This window comes from Poecilia reticulata, linkage group LG11, assembly GCF_000633615.1.
Source record: "Poecilia reticulata strain Guanapo linkage group LG11, Guppy_female_1.0+MT, whole genome shotgun sequence".
Classification (NCBI taxonomy): domain Eukaryota; kingdom Metazoa; phylum Chordata; class Actinopteri; order Cyprinodontiformes; family Poeciliidae; genus Poecilia; species Poecilia reticulata.
In genome coordinates, this window is record NC_024341.1 from 2,336,589 (window position 1) to 2,353,932 (window position 17,344).

Sequence of the window (17,344 nt, forward strand, 5' to 3'; positions counted from 1 at the left end):
CAGACAGCTCTGACTCATGAAGGCCTGGCCTCCAGCAGAGCGGCGAGGATCCTGTGGTCCCAAGATGTTATCAATCAATCAATCAATCAATCAATCAATCAATCAATCAATCAATCAATCAATCAATCAATGTCTATTTATATAGCATGTTTCAGCAAAAAGGCAGTTGAAAGTGCTTTACGTTATAAAAACACAAAAATACAAAATCATAGAACAGTCAGCAATTGAAACATTCCATTTTGTCAAGTACTGTCATTACACATCAGAATGATTAATGTTTCATTTATGATGTTTCAAAATCAACTCTTACCAGCTTGGTTTTCAGTCTACATTTAAAGGAATTCAGTGTTTCGGCTGTTTTGTAGTTTTCGGGAGGTTTGTTCCAGATTTGTGGTGCATAGAAGCTGAAAGCTGCTTCTCCATGTTTGGTTCTGGTTCTCATGCAGAGCAGAACCAGAACCAGAAGATGTGGGAGGTCTGGAAGATTGCTATGACAACAGCAGATCTTTGATGTATCGTGGTGCTAAACCATTCAGTGATTTATAAACTAAGTATTTTAAAGAAATGCTAACTGTTGTTAGATTTTAAATCACAGAGAAGCAGTTTGAAAAATTTATATGTAATCTATATATATATATATATATATCACTACTGGATGGCCCCGCTTATCTCTTTTGACTTGGGTTTTAATTTTTATGCTTATCATTTAATTACCAATTTAATGAACTCCAGCTTTTTTATCCTCCTTACTCTAGACAGAGGTTCTAGTACTCAGCCAGCCCTTTAATTGGACAGAGTCTTGATGATCCATCGATTGAGTCCGCAGCTCCGTTAATCTGCACATACTGCTTTACAAAGCGTGTCGCATCTTGTTAATGTGTTTTATGAGCTGCTGATGAGCTCTGCTGATTCTCCGCTTGACCCCTTCCAGCTCCCATAGTGATGGTTCTTATCAGTAAACCTTACTGTCCTCCCTCTGCTGCCTGGGCTCGTTTTGAACCAGGTGGAAAAGGTCAGCCGATGATTCAAGGTTTCTGCTCGGTTTGGAGCATATGTGAGGAGTTTTACAGGTCTGGATTTTCCTTTCATTAATAGTAAACATGTATATGAATCTTTTCTAGTTATTCTGATTAACACTTCATATTAGAGACACATTTATTTAATCGCACATTCATACACTGATCCATACATCACAAAGTAACTTGGGGTTCAGTGCCTTCCTTTCTTTCTTAAGGTTTTTATTTAAAGGGCATTTGGCACATTATGCCATATTTCCTCTTTTTTTGGTATTTATCACTTACATATTTTGCTAAAGACTCAGAACAAAATATAAATAGCTGAGGTCGTGTAGTGATGTTGGCGTTATCGTTCATCACTGTGTGTTACAGAGCTGCTCTTTCTCCTGCTACAACATGATGAAAAGCCTCATAACACCAGAGGATGAAAAGCTAATTTGCTATTGTGCGTTGAGCACAAAAGGATTGTGGGAAGACGCATTCCTCCCAGCATCTGTTTATGTCAGATTACACAAACCTGGGTTTTCTCCCCGTCTTTCATGTTACTGGAGAGAAAACGAAGGTCTTCGGAGGCTTCTTAGCCACTGCTGCCGTTTCCTTTTTTTTTTTTTGAAGCTGATCCGAAGGCTTCAGAGAACAACGCAGAGCTCATTGTTCCAACGGTGCTGTCTGTAATTACCCCAGGGCTATTGTTTCCCTCTGAAAGGCTCATGTTCAAGTGCTGGAACTGAGACTTCAGGAGACGACTGAGCGGAGAGCAAAGAGGGGGAACATGTGAGTATCAGAGGCTGCTTGCTTAGGAAATGCTCATGGTGGGAGGTTTTCACTCAGGAAGTCACCAATATGTTCATGATCAATAAAAACTGAAAGATGACTTGATGAGCAGCTGAGTTAGGGTTAGGACCTAAGGCTTGTCGTTTTTATCACATGACAAAAAAAGAGATTGTTGTGTTGTAGGTGAGATACCAACAAAAAGTTGCTCATATCTGTAAAAGCTGATTTTATGATTTGAAACCTTAAAAAGAATTAACTAAATGGGGCTGAATGCAATCCCATGCCACACTTTTCAGTTTTTAATTAATAAAAGAAAAGGTATAATTTTCCTTTCAAATTATAATTATGTACCAAATTGTTTTGGCCTTTTCCATAAAATAGCAATAAAATGCATTCAAATCAGGTCATGAAGTGACCGTGGTTGGGCTTCCATTTCACCAGAGCTCTATGCAAACTGCATGTCCCAGCATTCATAGTGAGACACCAATGTTGTTGACGGCACAAAACTTATACAAGTCTGAACATGGATGTCAAAATCTCCGTGGAAACGGAGCCAACGGGGGCTCCAATTAGCAGGACAAACCTCTGGAGAACTCTGGAGAAAGCTGCTAGTGTATCCAGCTCAAAGTTCACTAGAGGCGTTAAAAATCAGTTCCCGTCTGCCTACAGAAGCCTGTGGAAGCGGCTCTTGTCTGTCTCTATGAGAGCCCACTTCTTTTTGGGTTTGGAGCCAAAAAGAAGTGGGCCTGCTGCTGGACCAGAACAAGTTTTTTTTTTTTTTTTTTTTTCTTCTTTTGTCATAGTTTGTCCCTGAACATCACCTTGACCTGATCAACCAAATCTCTTCCACATAGTAAGAGACCAGAGTCTGGGTTGAAATAGTTAGGTAAATAAGATGATTTAGTTTAGTCTTGATTTTCTGTGTTTGATGATGTTTTGCTGCTGCTATTCTTGTTACTGTGCTGATGGTAGAAACCGTCTGCATTATGCAGTTTGAATCCAGCGCCTGCCTCTCTCACTTTCTCTCTCTCTCTCTTTCTCTCTCTCTCTGTCTCTTTCTCTCTCTGGTCTTTTCCATCTGCAGCTTCACTGCATGTCGGTAGTTAGAGACAAAGGTTATTTACGGGATAATTTAGCCGTGAAGTTGGACTGTTTTGTTAATAAATTCTCAGACTTAATTTGAAATTAGCGTGTCTGTGATTAGTCCTTGTTGTGTGAAGTGAATTCTGAATTCATTCCTTCACCAGGAGCTAACAATTTAGTGCCATAATTCAAGACAAATTGAAAACGTTACCAATAATCCTATAAATTACCATTTTATTCCAAATAAATGATCAATCCTAAAATCTGAACATTGAAGCAAATGTTGATTCTCAACAGCACAAGAGAGGTGAAGGTTTTGTGAATACTTTAAGACACTGTAAGTCCATATTGGTGAGCAGCCTGATGAAGAGCTCTAGTGGCATCAGACCCTCCAGCTCTGAGGGTCAGCTGCTCTTTGAAAGCCTCCAGGAGGATCAGCAAAAACAGCCTTTCCCTGTTAAGAAAAGCTTCCAGACTTTGTTTTTCCATCTTTGACGAGTCAGGACATTTTATTTTCTTTCTTAAGGTTACAAATGAGGTTCAGTACACCAACGAGCTCATGGAGAAGCAGAGAGTCAAACAGGAAGTCTGTCACATCCCACCTGCTGGTCTCACAACATTAAGCTGTGTGAGTTAACTAAAATCTTCTTTATACCGTGACAGATTCAGACGTTGAGCCAAGATGCTTCACAACCGCCATCAGCTGATGGATTCATCTTATCTCTGACACAACTCTACATTAAGTGAGATTGCTGTCAGTAGGAAAGTGGACAAGAAGCTACTCTGATCACTTTAGATGGTAAAATTGAATCTTTTCCAAAAATGTCTTCAAAAGTATTTCAAGCCAGAGTAGTCGGTTGTATTTTGTAACGAAATGTCAGTAACACTTTATTTGAAGGGGGGTGAATAAGACTTTCATGACACCGTCATAAACATTACATAACACATAACAATAATCCTTCATGAATATTTATGACTGTTGTCATAAAGCGTCATTTGGTAAATTATGACACTTTTAATACGAAGTTGACATTATTCAAAATGTCTTTGTTTTGACAATTTGACATTAACCAATAAATCCTTACTGATATAAATTTGTTATAAAATTATTATTGATTGCACTTTAAAAATTAGGCAACTTTATGAAGTTAAAGGTAAAGTTTAAACAGTAATGATTTCTTGCTTAATGTCAAGTTGTCATAATAAAGACATTTTGAATAATGTCAACTTTGTATTAAAAGTGTCATAATTTACCGAATGACACTTTATGACAACAATCATAAATATTCATGAAGGTTTATTSATRTTCATGACAGGTGTTATATCATGTTTATGAAAGTGTCATGAAAGTCTTATTCACCCCCCTTCAAATAAAGTGTTACCAAAATGTCTCATTCAATGTAGCAATTATCAATGATCGTATCAGGATGTGATGAAGGAATGACCACAACATGAGGCTAGAATATTATTTTGGGAAAAGGAATGAAAATGTTCCCTGACCAGCAGGAAAATCTTCACGTTTTCTTATTTTTTTTTTGTTTTGTTTTTATTTTGAAGCTGTTCTCATATTTTGGGTTCTCTGCATCATCTTTAATTTTGCTGAAATGAAATCAGTTTATTTCACCTGCCTGCCCCTCGTGAGGCTGGAGTCTGCAGTCTGAGGCATTTTTTCTCCACACATTACAGGAGAACAATTTTCCCCCACTTAATTAAATGAGCAGTAAACTAGGAAAAAAACAAAACAAAACATTCCCCTCAAAGGATTTCTGTAGATTCATATTCATGTCCTCATTTAAAAAAAAAAAGATAGAAAAAAATAATATTGTAAAAACTAATTAAAATCATTGGACAACTAAAACACACTTTAATTACTATATTACAACTGGGATTACAGAGAAAGGAAATTGGAATGAAATTCTTTCACATCCCCCTCATACTGACTAAACAAGTGGCCGACTTACTGTGAACAAAGTCAGTCTCTGTTCTGGATGTCTGGACCTGTGGTTCTCCTTAGTGATGGGCTTTCAATAAAAGCAGACATGGAAGACTGGAAACACATTCATCAAAGGAAAGCAGAACATGAAAAAGTGAGACACATGGAGCAGATGCTAACTTTCTGAATGTACAAAAGGCAGAAAGCTTATTGACACGTCAGTGTGCTGAACGATTGAAACAGAAACAATGACGGAGCGCATAGTGGATGGTATTAAAGTGAAATTTAGCAAAGGCAAAAGTGTTTAGCTACAAGGAAGACCATAAAACATTGCTGCTAATAGAAACATTTTCAAACTGATTCTACTTGATATTTACCTGCAGCAGCATCTAAACGTTTGCTTGGGAAACTGGAAGAAGCAGCATGAAAATGGTACAAAAGGCAGAGGATTTGTCAGTTAGCGCTGGCAAATGAGACATTCTGTCAAGCTGTGGATATCATCAGTCAGCTAATAGAGGCTTTTAATTCCAAAGTGCTGGGAAATCCACAACTTCCTGTTTACACCAAACCTTCCTGTTTGTTTTGCCCGTTGCTCACCTCCTCATTTAACCTTTTCTACGTCATGATTTGTTTATTTTGCTTCCAAAACCAGTGAACTAACTGTAAGCCTAGTGTCAAAAACGTATTCATAGGTCAAATATACACCAAATATTTAAAGAGATTTCGCATATATCTTTCAAAATACACAAAATATACACAAATGTATCATTACAGGTAAAAACCTGTAATGTGCTGCTGATAATACACTTTTTAAATAAGCGACTGTCTATTCAATTAATTAAGTTCGTAGAGTGCAGCTTTTCTGATTTATGTGTATAAATACACTGCAAAAGTCTTTTTTCCTTAATGTTAATTAGAGAATAACAACCCAAATCTGTCCTCCACCAATGTTACAAGAAGTGTAACATTTAGACAGCACTGATATTTCAACTTTATTTAGGCTTTAAATTATGTTAAATTATCCAATAAAGTGTGAAAACCTTCCAACCGTTGGAATGTGAGTGTTCATCACTGTGAATGCAAATTATACACTTACTTCCTTTGAAGTTGCAGGAGACCTTTCTTCACTTATCAGTTATTTTCACAGCAGAATAACAACAGGGGGTTGCTGTAATGATAGAAACTAACAAGTCAGTTCAGTTTTTATTTCTCAAACCTACAAGGCGTGAAGAATTGTCTTCCACAAGAGACGGTGCAGTCTGGAATCAGATAACCAGCTTCCAAACCTTTGGAAATTTTGGAGATTTCTTGCGTCTTATGGGAAAACCAATCTCAATAAGGAGATTGGTTCTCCGGAGGACTGGGTTTGAAGACCCCTGCTCTAAACCCCCTAATGGTAACACAGTCATACAGTCTCGCCCAGGCAGCCACTGGGCGAGAGGTGTGGTACACCATGAACAGGCTGCCAGTCCATCAGACGCTGAGTCCAGAGGTTCACATTGCCTCTGGCTGTTTGGAGTTTTATGAAAATGTTTTTTTCCAATGACGGTAAAAAAAATAAATAAAAAAAACAGCCAGGAAAAGCACAAGCTAATTTGTTATGAAAAAGACGTCACTTTTCTGATCTCTTAAAGGTTTTTTTCTTCTCTAAAACATTTCTCGCTAAGAACATCTTGTTTTGCAATGAAAGATAACTCTAGCGTTTATATGATTTGCATAAAATAGTTAAGACTGACATCCTTCGCCTCAAGAGAACCAGACCCTTTGTGCAAATAAAGAGCATTAGATAAACAACACCAGAAGACAGAGGAGGAATCACTGAGTTGCTTTGACTGACAAGGCGAGCGACGAGGGATAAAAATCCAGAAGAAGCGCGGCGCCGCTTCGCCTAACTTTCTGCCCTTTTCCTTTCAGTTAGTTTTGCTCGGTGGCAGATGAAAGGCCTCCGTCACTCGTTTCATTTCTCGCTGTCATTCAAACGGAAACGGAGGACGGCATGCAAATAACCCGGCCCCGTCTGTTCCATGAATACAAATACCGCATTACTATTCATCATACTTACAGGAACTCCATTGTTACTTTTGGTCATACTTTTGATGCCAGTGAATAGACTTGGCAGAGGTGACGGCGCTGTGCGTAATTAGAAAATAACGTTGCTCTGAGCAACAGGGCAGTGAAACATCCAACGGGCGTCTCGGTTCTAATCGGCTACATGTCACGGCTGTTCGTCGATTATTGAGCTGAACGCCACGCAGTGAAACGCCGTCATGAGTGAACATGACAGGACAGTCGATGGTCTTCAGGTTAGGACTCCTTCCTGGGTAATGGTGGCAGACATAAAATGGCAACTGTCTCTGTCGGGCGAAAACCACATCCTAATCTAATACTCCGATGGACAGTCAATACCCAATAGCCTTGCAGTTCTCTATTTCCTATTTCCATGAAGAAGAAAAAACAGATGTCCTGCAGATTTAATTTTCTTGAGAAGTCACTTTCATATAATTTATATTTCAGTTTTTTTTTTTTGGTCTTATTGTTTAGTCATGCACGAATTCTTTTAAATTGTTTTGCCAGTGTGAATGACCTGAGGCTCGGGCCGTGAATAACACTCTGCTTCTGTGAACACACCGAAGTATGATCAATAGTTCCTTTTGTTTAGCGAGCAGTTTGAAAGGACGGAGCTGTGAGCCCGGCTTTCCGACGGCGCTCAGATGATGGGAGCGATAAGGAAACAAAGCAGTGGCTCTAATTATCATTCTCCAACATGCTGCTCTGTGTATCAAATAGAAATGAGCCGTTCCCACCTTTCATGTGGGATTATTAGTTTTCTTTCATTATATTTATCCATCTTTAATTAACCTGGAAAGTTTAGTACAACTCAATCTGTCCATGGCCGTTCATGAGACGAACAAAGTTTTTAACCTCTTAACTGTCACCAACAAAACGCTTCCGCTGTGGACAATGGCTCTAAGTGGACACGGTGTCCTCATGGCTGCGGAGCTAAGGTTAGAGGAAATGACACACTAGGGAATGCCCTCTTTAGTGCGTAGCTTAGATAGAGGCTAACAAAGAAGATCACAAACTGTTCTTGAGTGCCATTTTGTCTTGCTAACTCCTAAAGGTAACATGAGAAATAGACCAGCTATATTTTGGTATTAATAAATGGAATTCATAATTCAACTCACTGACTCTTTTTCAACCTCATACATCAAGAACTCAGCATGGAGAACAGATAAATTCTCCACAAAACCTGCCAAGAAGGTACTTTGTTGTGTCCTTGTGTGTCATTTTCAGTATCCACTTGATGGCACAGGGAGCGCGGATGTGGACCGCTGCAGGTGTGGCACACCTGCGTTCCATCGAGGCCCATCAGCTGCAGTTTAAGAAGAACTGGCTGCCTGCCCGCTAACTTCTGTGGTAAACCCAAACCCTCTGAGTTCCAGACGGTTTTTGCTTCTCTGGAAGATTTTTCACTTTGTGAATTTTGTCTCAGGCTCGCTTTGTCGTCCCATCTGAGCTTTCCTGGATTCCCTTGTTCTGATCTGGATGATCTATTATCCACCACTAAAGAAATGCTGATATCACATTTTAGTCTTTTTATTCAAGAAAGAAAATATTTATTTGTACCTTTTACTGTATTATTCATATTGTACATGTAAGAAGGTGGTCTTTTGCGGCTGGACGAAGAAGGTCAAGGCAGAGTGAAGTGGAAACGGCAACGGTTTACTCTTCAAGACCAGCATGAAGAACAAAACCACAGGTGTGAAAAACCAAACCACCTTTAAATCAATTTACAATTTCCACGTGTATAAATAAAATGGCTTTTACCAAATGACACATTTCTATTTACATATTTTATGTTTTAAAATTCCCCTCCCTCTCACACACACTTTTCCATGGAACCTATGAATGGTGTTTGGACCCCTAGAGAAGTTTTGTCTAAACACCCAGGAGAGGACAGAGAAAAGGCAGGTGAGTCACTCCATCTTAGCCCCTCCACACAGATTATACACAAACATTTGTTCAAGTTTTACAAACCAGTAGCTTCTTCCTCTGAGTAACAACAATCCTCCCTTCATAGGAGTAGCTGTGCAGAGCCCAGTTCCTGTAATGAAGATCTCTTCATTACAGTACCAAAAAGACTTGAGAGAAAAATAATAATCAGATTAATTGTAAGACTAATAATCAATTACTAAAACAGTAAGCGTGTGGTAATTGTTTTATTCACATTAGGACAGGTTGGTTTGAACGTTTCTTTCTTCTCCCTCTTTATTTTCACTTCCCTTTTTGTTACATTTTAGTGACACAGAAAAAGTAGTAGAACTCTGTAAAAGGGGAAAATACTTTTTCACAGCACTGTGAAAGGCAGCTCTCCAGTCTAAAAACATTCCATCCATTTCATCTTCCTCCAGACTGCTGATAACCATGAAATGTGCTGAACTAATATTGAAAACCTCTGTGCTGTGGGAAGGTTATGCATTCCACGGGTTTTTGTTCTCGCTTCACAAGGTAACGTGTGTCTGCTCACCGAGGTCTGTCTGCAAGTTCATTTCCAAACACTCTCACTGCGTTCATGTAGTCCTAGGATGAAGTGTTTGCATTTCAGACTGCCTCAGAAAGCCTCGGACAGATCGATGGAAAGTGCTGCCCAGCTCCGCTTGTTGTCCAAAGATTCAATAACATCAATGGCTACTTTTAAGGCCAGTTTGGTTGTTCTTAGCCTTTTTCTAAAGTCTGATAATATGATTAGTAGCCAAAATGTCCAATGCGAGATTCTGAGATTCACACCGGTCCTGTTAGGTCTGCTTTAATCCAACTCTGGTTCTTTTGCTAAAAAATTCTGATTTGTTTGGGGAGGTGTGAATGCGTAACCGAACTCTGATGTGGATGAAAAGAGTGAACTCTGGTCCGCCTACAAACCTGGGTCTGGGTTCGGTTGAAGTGAACTTCTGGCGCAGTTTTAATAGTATATGGATTTCAAGTGGACCGGAGACCGCTCCAAAAGCAGGAAGTGGATTATAGCACAGGGCATTCTGGGTAAATGCAAACAAAACAAACGTGAGCGTTTACCGCAAGCAAGAGAAATGACTCATGGTCTTTTACCAAAGACAAAAAGAAATCCTGTAACTGCTCAAATCTGACACCATTTCACGTCTGTTTCATTCGGTGAAGAAGAAAGTTGGGTTCAGTGTCTTCAGTGGTTTTGTGTCATTTCCTTCACCAAGATGTCTCCTCAGGACATGATTTTTATTTGTATTAAAGATGTTATTTCAAGAAGGTACTTAAAATTTTGATTTGCACATTAAATGTTAACAACATTAAAATCATGTCTATTAACCAACCCTGACCTTTGGTCATATGCAGCTATTTAAACTTTTTTGTAAAACCATGTAATAGCAGAAATGAAGCTTAAAAAATATTTGCAACTTTAATGAAAACGTTGCCGCAAAATCGGTTATTTTTGGCTGCAAAAATGGATCAGGGAGGCATCCACTGGCCCTCCTACGCAGGGGAACAGATTCTGTCTGGGTCTCCAACCTTTGGCGTGACACCCGTCTGACTCCAGCACTCAATGGACCTAGATGATCCTACCACAGAGCTTCTCAATTCCAGTCCCCAGGAATCGCTGCATGTTTTTAGATGTGTCTCTGTTCCAGATCACCTGATTCAAGTGATCCTAGGACCTCCTCTGCAGAAGGGAGTGATAATAACTTCTGCATGGCAGAAGGGAAACACCTAGTACATGCAGTGCAGTGGTCCCTGAGGACCAGGATAGAGAAACGCTGCAGTAGAGTGTCAGAAAAGGCTGACGGTGCAGTGAGAGAACCGGGACGTGGTGACGGTCAATTCCAGTTCTTCCAATTGATTTCCTGACCTAGTGGGGAATCTTCATCGAACTGAAAGTGCAGCCGCCTATAGTGTTAATGTTATCAGACAAATAGTTGTTACCACCAATATTTTTGTCGGTTCTAATTCATGAACGTGATCTCAGAGTCGAGCCAAGCTGCTTAACGGCTTCGTCTTCTACAGAGGTTCACTTTAACAATACAGTGTACAGTACAGTGTAGAAAAAATACTCTTAAAAGTAAATTTTACTAGTTACTACTCTGACCTGTGGTAGCTAATCCTGACAAGTGTCTGCCTTTATTTCACACTTCCTGTCGGCTTCATCCACGGAAAAGTTGCTGGTAGCTTTACTGCTGTGTGACGTTTCATGATTTCTAGACTTCAATAGTCTAGTGAAATTACACACAGCTCTCTCATGAAACGGGATTAATCAGTTAACTCTTGATTCAACAAAGCTCAATACTTTTTTTTTTTCTTTACATGAAGCCAGGGTGGTTGGTTTGTCTTAGTACATAAAATCACTGCTGCAGATCACTGATAACTGCATTTTTTATTCACTCAAGCAAACATAATCTAAAATGAAAAATGAAAATCTAAAAGAATATTTCAGTGTGATAATAAAAACAAAAGCAGAAGAAACACCATAAACCATCACCGCTCTGTAAACCATGGCTGGTTTTGTCTGCATCAGAATATTCTAATGTTTTTAAGATATCATTTTTCAACCTGCATCATTATTTGAATTGCCTCTCCTGCTGATGCATTGATCTGATTTTCTTTTTCTACTATGGTTGTTATCTTTCTGTAGAAGACGTCTCTCCTCATGTTACCTTAAAAGTCATTTTATTTTGATTATTTTTTTTCTTAATGTGTGCAATTGCAAAGCACTTCCTGGCCCTGAAGGACTGTGATGTTCTAAGATGCTCCTAATCATGAACAGCACAGGTTCATTAAGAACGCCGTGCATTTCTGACCTGCCTCCAGCCAATCCAATTAGTCTGTTTGGGCCGGTTACATGAAGAGCCGGAGGCTGTCAACAGACTGGCTGCTTTGTTCCTCCACACTGAGAAGAATGCAAAAAGAATCAGAAAGCTCTATATGAGAGGAGCTGGTTGATTTGTCTGGATACAGTATTAATTGGTTGAACTCACATATTCTATGAAAGTAAGTGAATAAATTCCATATGTTATTATTCATTTAGATGAAAGAGCAAATAAAATCTGTGCTCTGTATGCTGGAGATCCATTTGGATGCTCTAAGCACGATGCCCCTCTGCACTCCAACATTCTGTTTCTTTAATGTTTTTAGGAGTTTGTATCAAACAATTCTGACTTTACAGAGGAGACTGACTCAATTATGAAAAGCTTTGTTTTCCTGAGGAAGATCAAACCAGAGGAGGTTATTAAGACAAGAAAATCCTCCAAGTCTGCAAAACGTCTTCACCTAAAGTTAAATTATTGTAGATTAACAGATTTTAACACAGCCGTTCAGATGAAATCAATCTAAAATACTGTTGTATACCTTTAATAATAATAATAATAATAATAATAATAATAATAATAATAATAATAATAATAATAATAATAATAATAATAATAATGCATTTTATTTACCAGCACCTTTCAAAACACAGGACATTTTACAAAACTAAAAACACAAATTAAGCAGTAAAATCCCACAAAAACATGGATATAAAAACACAAAACCACTGAATAATAAAAGTTAAAGTGAGAAGGCCAACTTGAACACATTAGTTTTGAGTTGTGCTTTAAAGCCGTCTATAACCCTCCCTTCCTTTCGTTTCTGTTCCTCCTGCACATCTCCTCTACTTCCTGATCTTTCTCGTTGTTCCTGAGCTCGGCCTCCACACCATGGAGATCAGAGTCTTTTCTCTCTTTGCTCCACAACTCTGGAGCTCTGTGGCTCCAGAAACCAGCAACATTGACTCTGTTCTTACTTTCAAATCAAAATGCATCTATTCAAGTTGATCTTTTCATTGTAACCTTGTTGATCTTTTCCCCTTCCACATCAGTTCTTATTTTTAATCTGCTCTTGAATAGTTTTTTTCCTTGTACAGTGTTTTTGAAAGTCGGTAACAAATAAAATAAATTACTGTATAGATGATAGATGGATGGATCCAAAGTTAATAACATTCCTGCTTTGTGTTTGCAACCTGTTTTCGACTTGCTAATCTAAATGTTTCCATGTACCAGGGCTACGTATTCAACTCAAAATGTCACTTTTTCAGTCATTGCTGAGAATGAAGCTCATATGACACATTATAGGCATCTCCACACATGAAAAATAGATTTATGTGATTTAAACTGAAGCCTATAGAAAATGTATCTTGTTAAGAACCCCGGAGGAGCACAAAAGCCCGTTCTCCTGGGTGACAAGTGATGGAAGACACTTCTCTAAACACCCTGCACCAGGATTAGCTTTTAGTGCGTTAGGAGGATTTTAAACTACCATTAATGACTGTCAGACAGAGACGGTTTTTATGGCTGCAGGCTTTGGAATTACTCCCACCGCTCCACAACGTCAGAGGCATATTTCAGCCTCCAGCTGTGTCTTTGAAAGTGCCCTCAGATCCTGCAGGCTTCAGAGGCTGTGTGGAAGTTAAAATATAGACTAGCCTAAATTGGACTGAGAATTCACATCGCAGCAAATGAACAACGATTTAGCTTCATATTTCTGACCGTTTTTAAGAAGGCAGGTATTAATTTAGCAGTAATCTTTAGGAATGATGTAAAATAGGAGCTGAAGATTCGCTATTTGCTTTGAAATTCATGCCTGCAGGATGTGGGAGCAAAGGTTGCTCTGGGTAGTCTGATCTGAAGGAAGGCCTGCTGCAGCTGGAGCCGCCAATAATTTAACACACTGCTGGTGGACAGCTGCATGCTGAACATCTGGGGAATGTTAAACACACACAATTACAAATAAACATTTGTATGAAACACAGTTGAAACCATGTTACTAAGAGACTACTGTGTGAGACTAATGTCACATGATCAGGCTATGTTTGCAAACTAATGCTAACTAGCCTTAGCATTCATGACAGGCTCTGCTAGCTGGAGTGGGAGATGCAAGACCAAAGGTTGCTGGTTGCTGCAGATCAGAACACTGTTCTGTCTGTTCCTTGTTCCTTGATGCAAGGCAATGCAGACCCTCAGACGAGACATGGTGACCGTAAGTATTAATGAGACAAAATCACGGGTACAGAGGACAGACCATGAGGAAATGAGGAAGGCAATAGTATCTGCTGGTGATTGACAGACAATGAGGAACTTAAATAGTGGCGAGTTGATTATTGGATGGAGAACCAGTGGCTGATGGAGAGGTGTTACTAACAACTGAGAGATGAGAGAGAGAGAAAGAAAGAGAGAGAGAGAGAGAGAGAGAGAGAGAGAGAGAGAGAGAGAGAGAGAGAGAGAGAGAAGGGGACGAGGGAGAAGAAGGAAACTAGGAAAATGAAACTGAAGCAAAAAACTAAATACAGGGTCTAAATGGGACAACTAAGACTGAACAAATTACAAAAGGAATAAACTAGATTGGCAAGACATACTAAGTGCAAAGCAAACCCCAAACCTACAAACTAAAGAATAAACTAGCCCTGGGAGGAGCAGGGTGGGGGAATTATTGGAAATAAGAACAATAAAAGTTGAAGTCTACAATCGGATGGGATACGACAATTCCATAGTGATTTTGACCCATGGAATCAACTTGTACCACATTATTTCTGGTTGCCTTCAGCTGTTGGTTCATAGGACCAAGGTGTGGTTAGGGTGGAGCTGTTGGTGTCGCTCAACACCCTCCATTGACTGAGGGACAGAAGAACGCTACTGTATGCAACAAGCATGGACAGACTAGTGTGTCACGTTTGTCGATGCGATGCGGCGATAGGTCCAGTGAGAGTCCAACCAGTGGTGAATATGCTCAACCATAAAATACCACACCAACCCAACCACTTAGGCTTTGAATAACCTGGTTGAGATTTTTCTGAAACATTCATGACTTGCCTCACTGAAGTATGAAATAGTAAACTGTTTGAAAACGATATCTCACACAGTCACCAACACATAAATATGAAGAAAAGTGCATGTGTTTTTGTTTATATCTTATAATAAGGCAGGAGAACACAATAAAGATTAGTAGAATGTTAAATCTCTCAGACTTTCCACCTGTAGCCTGGAGGGATAGGAGGGCGGAGATGCAACCCCAACAAAACTGCTTCATGGTCAGCCAGCACCATAGGTACTGAACTAAGCTGCACTCTCGCCTTTATTATTTATCAGATCAAGGAACTCATATCTGAAGATATCCCTCAACTCTGAATTGCTTTATCAAAGCAGCAGCTCTCAGTCTGAGCAGCTGGTAGTCATCTGGAGAGAGTTAGAGAGAGAGCATGTGAGCTTGCCCCAAGGCACGAATTCAGACTTATCTGCTAAGCCGATTCTGCTGGGAGCGCATCGGGCTACGTTTGCAGCCATGGAGGGGCGTCTCCGCGGAAACACTTGGCCGTCGCTGTGGTGCATGTGCAATGAGGAGAAGGCTTGTGATGCTTTTCGCCTTTTTGACTCAGAAATGTGAGGCCAAGGTGTCCTGCAAGCGTGAGGAGTTGCTGTAAAATGACTCCAGATCATTTGGAATTAGTGACCGGTCAGTGATATAACCCCGTCTGATGCCCACCCATCTGACTCGTATCGGTTTACACTTGTGCTTATAGCTTAGCAGATATTTGACGGTCTTGTTTGAACCTGAAGACTTACTGTGCACATTTTTCAGAAACAATGGCACCAACAGAATGGAATTAGTCAGTTTTATATCAGAAACAAATGTCTTTAATTTTATAAAATATTTGCATGAGACATTGAAAAAAAAAAAAAACCTGCTCCCGACTGAAGTCCTTCAGTAACTTACAGAAAGGTTATTTTAGAAATTGTTGCCAATGTGTTACGTGAGTATTTACTCAGCTTTGACCCAGTTAAAGAGTTGAAGTGAAACTTCCACTTCACAGCACTGCTGAAAAGTTGATCACAACATTCTCTTAGACATACTAAAAAAAAAAAAAAATCAGCAGCAGGCTGGTTTATATCATCCTTTCCAGATAGTTTACTTAATGATGGAGCTTCATGTATCAGTGCTTGGGGCAGATGCATTCATTCAGTGGAGAACAGAATGTCTTAGTCAATCCTTCTCAATTCAACTGGCTGCTATTATTAATGTCATGAACTTTGGCGAAGGCATTTCAACAAGAAAACATAAAACAGTAGCCAGTTATGAAACAGCAATAAAACCATGCACAGCAATATTGATTAATCTACTAGTCAATCGCAAACGTACTGGGTAGATTGCGGGTAGATCACGTGACAAAAAAACCCCATCCACGTCAGCCCTTGCCAGTTGGTGGCAGTAATGCTTTCATTTAGTTGTTTGCTAAGTGCCGTTATAACAAAGAAGAAGGGACTCGTTCTGGTCACCGTGCATCAGCAAAGTGCTGTTTGCAAAACTAGCTCGATTTTTCTTTTAAACTGAAAAAAGGGGTGTAAAAAATGAGTGAGGGAGCTGGACCGAGTAAAAAAACTAAAACATATCATTTCCATATAGAATGGAAGGAGGACTTCTTTTTCACGATGACATTTTGGAAGTGTGTCTTATCTGCCAGTGTGCCGTCACAATATCATGGAGGGAAAATGAGGAGCGGCATTTTCTAACTATTCATAGAGAATACAACACCAACTTCCCGCCAAAAAGTGAATGCGAATGAGAAAGAGAAATGAGAAAGAGAAAGCGAATGAACTGAAATGCCAGTTGTCCGCACAACAGTCATTTTTCTCACATTCTTCAAAAGCAAAAGCCGCCACTGAAGTATCGTTTCAGGTGAGTCATCTCCTCGTTAATAAGAAGTCCTTCCAAGACAGAGAGATGGTAAAAGAGACGTTTGTTTGTGGAAGCAGCTGACACATTGTTTGAAGACCTTAAAAGTAAGGCAAAAATGTCATCTTTGATCAAAGCCTCCAGCTGTCAAGAAGTACTGTTGCACGAAGCAATGAAGGATTTGACACAGCAACTTTGGAAGGACATTGCAGATTGCTGGTGTTTCTCCTCACAAGGAGAAGACATATTTCAGTCATTCAAAAACTTTATCGAGAAAACCCAGCTGCCGTGTACAAATTGATGTCCATCACCACGGATTGGCTGCTTGAATGGATTTATTGTCAAGCGTAGACAGGATGATGCTTTTCCGGACTCCCTCAGTTACCACTGCATAATTCATCAACAAGTGTTATGTGCTAAATGCTGTGTATCATCTGCATATTCATGGTAGCTGATCTTATTTCCTGTAATAACCTGAGCTAATGGAAGCAACTGAATTAGTGGAGTCCTAGGACTGAACCTTGGGGTATCTCACATTTGATGCTATGATGAGAAGTTCCCCAGTGACAGAAAGTAGTCTATGTTCTTAGGCAGGATTTGAACCAGTGAAGTTCTGTACCAGAGAGATGGATGAATGGTTTCCATGTCACTAATCATAGATTTGCAGTTTTTATGGTTTCTGCCCCCTTTGTTGTGTCTTCTGGTCTTGTTCTCTGGTCTTCCCTGTGTCAAATCTTTATTTTCTCCTTCATGACTCTTCTAACCACCATAACTCCTGCTAATGTTCACAATTTGGTCAATGTCAACCAGAATG

The 17,344-nt window shown here is 39.6% G+C and overlaps 2 long non-coding RNA genes across 2 annotated transcripts; one reads left to right on the forward strand and one right to left on the reverse strand.

The window, feature by feature from the left end:
* Positions 1-4,693: 4,693 nt before the first annotated feature.
* Positions 4,694-6,936, reverse strand: LOC103471975 (uncharacterized). Its single transcript, XR_534774.1, has 3 exons — positions 6,869-6,936; positions 5,903-5,974; positions 4,694-4,920 (listed from the first exon to the last, which is right to left on the reverse strand). It is a non-coding gene; the product is annotated as an uncharacterized LOC103471975 (long non-coding RNA).
* Positions 6,937-7,003: 67 nt separating this feature from the next.
* Positions 7,004-8,390, forward strand: LOC103471976 (uncharacterized). Its single transcript, XR_534775.2, has 3 exons — positions 7,004-7,109; positions 8,101-8,223; positions 8,300-8,390. It is a non-coding gene; the product is annotated as an uncharacterized LOC103471976 (long non-coding RNA).
* Positions 8,391-17,344: the final 8,954 nt, after the last annotated feature.